This window comes from Chrysochloris asiatica, unplaced genomic scaffold, assembly GCF_000296735.1.
Source record: "Chrysochloris asiatica unplaced genomic scaffold, ChrAsi1.0 scaffold00217, whole genome shotgun sequence".
NCBI classification, from domain to species: domain Eukaryota; kingdom Metazoa; phylum Chordata; class Mammalia; order Afrosoricida; family Chrysochloridae; genus Chrysochloris; species Chrysochloris asiatica.
This window is the reverse complement of record NW_006408735.1, coordinates 3,651,881-3,659,778: the sequence shown is the minus strand read 5'-3', so window position 1 is coordinate 3,659,778 and position 7,898 is coordinate 3,651,881.

Below are 7,898 nucleotides of genomic sequence, written 5' to 3'. Positions count from 1 at the left end.
AAAGAAGAATGCTTCGCTGTGGAGATGACCTTTTAGCTGAGATCTGAATGACAAAATGGCACCTGTGTATCTGTACAGAAAATTCCAGGCAAAGTATACAGAGACTCTGAAGGAACCAGCTTGATGTGTTTGAAGAACTGTAATAAACTCACATGTGGTTAGATTCTACTGAGAGGGGGCAAAAGAGGTGTTAGAGAGAGGAAAGTGAGGGGCTAAACCACATAGTACCTCAGAGGCTAGGGGAAGGAGTTTGCATTTTCTTTAGCTGTGATGTAAAGCAATGAAAAAATTTTATGGAGGGGAATAATGATTTAGTTTGTTTTTAAAAAGAAAGCTTGTCTTCTATATAGAGGACAGAGTAGAGCTTGCTGAGGCAAGTTTCTCTTCAATGTTACTGCTGTCGTGTGGACTACATGAGACAATTTGGGATGAGAGACGGATCTGTGTATGTGAATGGTATTCTGGTAAATTTCTCCTAAGTGTTTCATTTCTCAGTTGGTATGAGAACATTGCCTTGCTGATGCTCCCTGTATTGCTATTTTCCCCTCTAATTCCCAATCCTATGTATCCACAGACTCCTACCTGAACTCTTCATTGATAATCATAGAGTAAAGTTTTATTTCTACAATAAATATTCAATGTTAAATCATTGTTACTAATAATACAGTGGCCATAAGGGTAATTGGGGCTAGTTAGATGTATTCTAATATTTAAATCAAAAAGTATTGTTCTCATCTATAAGTAATAAATTAGAAATCAGGACTTGAAACTGATCAGTTACTTTGTGGCAAAGCAAGGATTTGAATTACACAGGTTATAGCTAAAAATCTTCTGGATGTTTCGCTACAAGCTGTCCTTTTATTGTTGTTGTTAAGTGCCTTTGAGTCGGTTCTGACTCATAGAGATCCTATGTATGGCTTCATGGAATGGCTGGTGAGTTTGACCCACTGACCTTAAGGTTAATAGTCCAGTGCTTATCCTACAGTGTCACGTTTATTCCATTGTGCCAGTTAATACATATCAGGACAGACTTCTGCATCAAAGAGAAGAATCCTCTGGAACGTGCTTAGAAGTGTATAAAGGCAGTTTGATAAGTAAGAGTTATTAATTTTAACTTGCGGTAATATACTTGCAGTTAGTAGATGTGCAATATATGTGAATTTAAATGTCAGATGCCGCTTTCAAGGGACCAGGAAAGAAGGAAACATAGCTTGACAGCTAATAATATGTAGCTGCATTTCTGTTTGCATATACAAAGGTTATTACATGGATAAAAATGTAATTATATTAATATTTTTTAAAATGAGAAACAAGTACACATTTATACTCTAGATGCAGTTCTTGAAGAGTGTGGTGACATAAATCCGCCTTGCTCATCACTATCTACTCTGCTATTTTTTTAAGAGTAAACAATGGTCATAGAATAAATAACTGCCAAAGCAAAAAGTATTAGAAGACAAACTGATACTATTTTCCAATTTCTCCATTTCACCTCCTCATACCTCTGTTGCTACATAAGTTAATAGAGGTATAAAACAAAATGAAACATAATAATGCACTTAAATTGTCTATGAAGACTGATTCAAACACATTTCCAGAAATTGAAGTTCTTAAAAACCATTGTTGGTTGCCTTGCTGCCAGAAATTTCTTTCAGGTCAAGGGAGTAGATTAAGAATAACTTTATTTTCTTTTGCTTTTAAACTTTATGCTAGAATCCTTTACAAATCTAGTTGGATAATGATTGTAATAGTTGCCCATTGCAGTATTAGAGATTTCTTCTGAATAAATAGAGATTTCTTTTCTTAGGAAAAGCTAAAAGGAATTTTTACCTATTTATGAAATAGAATTATCTGCTAAATTATTTAATATTGTTTTTGGTAGGGACATAATGAATAAATTTAAATAAATGCAGGTAATAAAATAGATTTCACTTTTAAACAGCAATATGGTGAAAGAAAAAACTAATTTAGCTAATTTAAAATAAAATTGAAAACCATGTAAGAAAAGCAGATTTATACTGCAAAGTAACTTCTGAAAGGGTGAAAAAAAAGGTGAGTGAAAAAATTAAGACCTACTTTTTGTTGCATGTAGCTGTGATTCTAGCAACAATGCCATTGAGTCGATTCTGACTTAGGTATAACAGGATGAAACACTGCCCAGTCCTGCACTAGCCTCACAATTGTTGTTAAGTTTTTTTCCCATTGCCATAGTGCCAGTCCATCTCATTGGAGTTCTTCCTCTTTTTCCATTAGCCTTCCACTTTACCTAGCATATTATCCTTCTCCAGGGACTGGTCCATCCTGACAATATGTCCAAAGTCTCAGAGACAAAGTCTGAATATCCTGGTTTCCAAGGAGCATTCTGGTTGTGTTCTTCCAACACAGATTTATTTGTTCTTCTCAGTGGATTATTTAGAAAAGCAGAATATGATTCACCCCACTGCCAAACTCGTTGCCCTTGAGTTGATTTCAGAATATGTTGTTGTCATTGTTGTTAAGTGCCGTTGAGTCGATTCTGACCCATAGCAACCCTGTATAGGGTTTTTGAGGAATGACTGGTGAGCTTGAATCACCGACCTTGCAGTTCAAATGGCTTTGCAGTCTGGTGCATTAACCCACAGCACCACACCAGGACTCCTTCTGAATATAGCAAACCTCTATATTTTGTTCCACCACTCATCTGGAGTCTTGGTGTGGTGCTGTGGGCTAATGTGTCAGACTGCAAAGTGGTTTGAACTGCCAGGTCGGTGGTTCAAGCTCACCAGCTGCTTCTTGGAAACACTATACAGGGTCGCTATGGGTGGTAATCGACTCGACAGCACTTAACAACAACAACCACTCATCTGTCAGTTTGCTGTACTGTGGTGGCTCGCATGTAGCTGTGATTCTAGAAACTATGCCATCAATATTTTATGTACCATCAGAGCTACCCATTGTGGACAGGTTTCAGCTAATCTAAAACAGAGGAAGGAGAGAAGGAATATTTCTGAATATTTAGTGACTGAAAACCTTATGAATAGCAGCAGAATGCTGTAAAATAACACCACAATATTCAATATTGAAATATGATGAATAACATGAGAATATTGACAGATATAATGCCAGAGGATGAGCCCCTAAGGTTGGAGGGCACTCAAAAAAATTACTGGAGGAGAACTGCTTCCTAAAGTAGAGCTGACCATGATGATGTGAATGGAGTGAGCTTTCAGGACATTTGTTTGCTGATCAGGGACAACTCAAAATGGGGGGAAGAAAACAGCTGTAAGCATGCATTAATAATTGGAACATGAAATACATGAAGTATGAATCTAGAAAAATTGGAAGTTGTAAAAAATGAAATGGAATGCATAGCCATCGATATCTGAGTGAGCTGAAGTGGACTGGTATTGGCCATTTTAAATCTGACAATCACATGTTTTACTATGCCTGTAATGAAAAATTGAGGAGGAATGGCATTTTGTATTCATCATCAGAAAGAACATTTTAACATCTATTTTGAAGTCTAATGCTGTCTGTGATAGTATAATATACATATGCCTACAAGGACGACCAGTTAATACAAATATTACTCAAATTTACGCACCAACCACAAAAACCAGTGATGATGAAATTCAAGAATCCTACCAACTTCTGCGAAGTCCTGGTGTGGCGCTGTGGGCTAATGAGTTAGACCATAAAGTCATTTGAATTGCAAGGTCAGTGGTTCAAGCTCATCAGCTATTCCTTGGAAACCCTACACAGTGTTACTATGGGTTGGAATCAACTCAACAGCACTTAACAACACCAACAACAACAGCCAATTTCTGCAGTCTGATATTGATCAAGTAGGCAATCAAAATGTACTGATAATAACTGGCAATTAGAATGCAAAGGTTGGAAACAAAGAGGAAGGATCAGCAACTGGAAAATATGGTCTTGCTGTTGGAAATGATGTTCGAGATCACATGATAGAATTTTGCAAGACCAAAGGGCAGCTGGAGAAGACAAAGTTAAATATTATAATGAAATGTACAAAGACTTGGAGTAGAAAACCAAAAAGGAAGAGCATGCTCAGTATTTCTCAAGCTGAGTGAACTGATGCATTTGAGTCATGATGTTGGAGGTATTAAAAGTACTAAGGACTGCCAAAAGAATAAAGAAATCTGTGTTGGAATAAGTACAGTCAGAATGTTCCTGGGAAGCCAGGATGACCAGACTTCATCTCTCATCTTTAGTGCATGTTATAAGGAGGGACCAGTCTCTGGAGAAGGACATCATACTTTGGTAAAGTGAGGGTTAGTGAAAAAGAGGAAGACACCCAATGAAATGGTTTGACACAGTGGCAGTAGCTATGGGTTCAAGTGTAGCAATGATTTTGAGATTGGCCCAGTATCTGGCAGTGTTTTGTTCTGTTGTGCATTGGGTTGGTATGAATTGGTACCAACTCACTGACACCTAACAGCAAAAACAACAAACAAATTTTGTTAATATCCCTCTTCTATTGGAGTTCCCATGCGTTGCTGTATCATAAGCACTTAACCACGACACTAGTTTGAACCGCAAGCTTGGCAGTTCAAATTCATTAGAAGTTCCTTGCAAAACCTATGTAGGGCTGGTATGAGTGAGAACCAACTCAATGGCAAACAGCAACAACAACAATTGGTTTCCCAATTTACTATAAAAGAGTTTAAATAATTTAGATTCAGTCAAATAATGTATATTCAAATTTCATAAACAGTAAGTAATGTATGAAATACCTTGTGAGCGTTTTGAACATTTTATGTAAAAATAAAGAGCTATGCTTTTCCTTACAGTTCAGCACTTGTAAAAATAGATTGTATATTCCATTAGAATTGACAAATACTTATATTTAATTAATAAGTCTTATTTGATTAAATTTATATAACATTTTCAATATTACAGTAAAGTAACCTTGATTTACATAACTGTTCATTTCGATCTTTAATAATTGTGCTATTTTAGAATTTCAGAACATCAAATAAATGCTTCATGTTCAAAAATAATAATATGAAATATATTTCTAAAGAAATCCTATCTACATTTTCACATGAAAAATGGACTATTGTCATTTTTGATGCAGCAATTTACTTGATATAGATTTTCTATCCCTAGTATTTGTAACTCCTAACAAGGCATTTGACTGAGATCAAGCAGATTGGGTGAATTTCCTCTTTTCCTAATGGGATTGTGAAAGACAAATAGGGAAACATCTGGCCTGTGGGCCATATGTTGTTGTTGTTGTTTGTAAGTGTCGTCGAGTCAGTTCCAACTCACAGTGACCCTGTATAGGATTTCTGAGGAGTGCGTGGTGAGGGAGGCACTGCCTATCTTGTGGTTCAAATGACCTTGCTGTCTAACTCATCAACTCACAGTTCCACACCAAAACTCCACAGGGGCCATATAAGGTTCTTGAAATTATTTGGTCTGACCCTGTCAAGGAAACCACAGTTCCAAGTTCCAACCATCACAATTTGTTGTTAAGCACCATTGAGTCAGTTCTGACCCATAACGACCCATATAGGGTTTCCAAGGAGTGCCTGGTGAGTTTGAACTGCTGACCTTTGGGTTCAAACCTACCTTGTGGTTGAGTACTTATCTTACAGTGTCACACCAGGACTCCTCCCATCACATTGTTGTTTTTGTTGTTGTTAAGTGTCCTCAAGTCGGTTAACCAACCCGACTATTACAGCGACCCTGTATAGGGTTTCCAAGGAGGGATTGATGAGTTTGAATTGCTGTCCTTGTGGTTCAAACTGACTCTGCAGTACAGCACATTAACCTACAGCAAGAAAATTAGTTGTAAGTTAATTAAATGATTGACCAAATACAGCAGGATGTTTTTTAAGTTGATAATTTTGCATGGCTTGGAGATGATGTTACAAATATAAAATGGCCCTTGGTGGAAAAAAAGGTTCCCCATCCTTAGTGTAACAGAAGGTAAGGAAGATGCTGGTAGGATTATATGATTGAGTTTGAGTGATTATAAACAGGGTTAACTGTGATAGTAAAAACTTGGAACTGTCACGTGGGATTGGTCAAGTTTGTCATCCTGTTGGATATAAAATATTTCATCTCAGAAGCAGGAAGGGAGATCTCACGACTATGAGGAGCAAAGATCCAGGAATGGAGCACCTTTTTGGACCCCATTATCTCTATATATTAAACCTCTTTGATCCAGGAGACAGCTGTAATGCCAGAGAAGCTGCAGAGGAATAGTAGAGAAACAACAGCAACAAAACTAAAAGCCAGAGCAGGAGATAGAGCAGTGAGCTTCCTGACTGATGGAGCAAATAAACTCAACCACCTTCCTGGTGTGGTGCTGTGTGTTAGTGTACCAGACTGCAAGTTGTTTGAACCACAGGGTTGGTGGTTCAAGATCACCAGCTGGGTCAGCAGTTCAAACTCACCAGCTGCTCCTTGGAAACTCTAAAGAGAGTTGTTATGGGTCGGAATGGACTTGCCTGCACTTAACAACACCAACCTTTAAGCAGCAGGCTCACTTGCAGGGTGGGGTGCCTCCAGGCACTTAATTGAGGAAACTAGTTTTGCTGATTCATGAACTGGAGCCAGTTAGCTTCAGCTGAAGTTTATGGCAGAGTCAGATGTCCTCTGTACTTTAATCAGCAGTGCTAAAGCTTTGTAACGTTGCTTAAGCAGGGCAGAGGTCAACAGGTCTTGAGGTTGAGAGGCCAAGGACCATAGAGCAGCATGCCTGATCATTTTGGATCCTGAATTGTAGCCTGATAACTTTTCTAATTTTCTAATCATCAGTTGTCATACAGTGGTGGCTTGTGTGTTGCTATGATTCTGTAATCTATGCCATGGGTTTTTTAAATACCAGCAGGGTCACACACAGTAGACATATTTCAGCTGCACTTCCAGATAAAGACCTACTAGGAAGAAGGAGAGATACATTACTTCCAAAATATTTAGTCACTGAAAACCTTATAAAGAGCAGTGGAACACTGTCAGTACCAAATTACTGAATATTTGAAACATGATGACGAACACTGTAGTATTATTAGATATAGTGCTGAAACATGAGCCCCTCAAGTTGGAAGACACCAAAATATGACTGGGGAAGAGCTGCCAACTCAAAGCAGAGCTGACTGTGATGATGTGAATGGAGTAACGCCCTCAGGACCTTCATTTGTTGATGGTGCACAACTCAAAATGAAGAGAAACAGCTGTAAAAATCCATTAATAATCAGAACATGGAATGTACGAAGTGTGAATCTAGGAAAATTAGATGTCAAAAATGAAATGGAACGCATAAATGTACATATCTTAGACATTAGTGAGTTGAAATGGACTGGCGTTGACCATTTTAAATCTGAAAGTCACACGGTTGACTATGCCAGGAATGACAAACTGAAGAGGAATGGCATCTCATTCATCATCAAAAAGAACATATCAAGATCTGTCATGAAGTACAACATTGTCTGTGATAGGATACGATCCATATGCCTATGAGGAAGACCAGTTAATACCACTATTCAAATTTACACAGCAACAACTAAAGCCAGTGAGGATTAAATTCAAGAATTCTACCAACTTATTCAGTCTGAAATTGATCAACCATACAATCAAGATGTATTGATAATTATTGGTGATTATAATGAAAAGCTTGGAAACAAAGAGAAAAGATCAATAGTTGGAAAATATAGCCTTGGTGATAGAAATTATGCTGGAAATTACATGATAGAATTTTGCAACACCAATGACTGGTTAATTGCAAATACCTGTTTTTTTTTTTTTCTTTCATGTTTTATTGTGAATTATATAATATTTTTTACATGGGAGAACTTTAGTTTTATATTTATTCCACTGTACATCATTTCATTGCCATGGTTCCAATCCCCGCCATGCATCATTAACCGACCAAAGGGTATACCCTA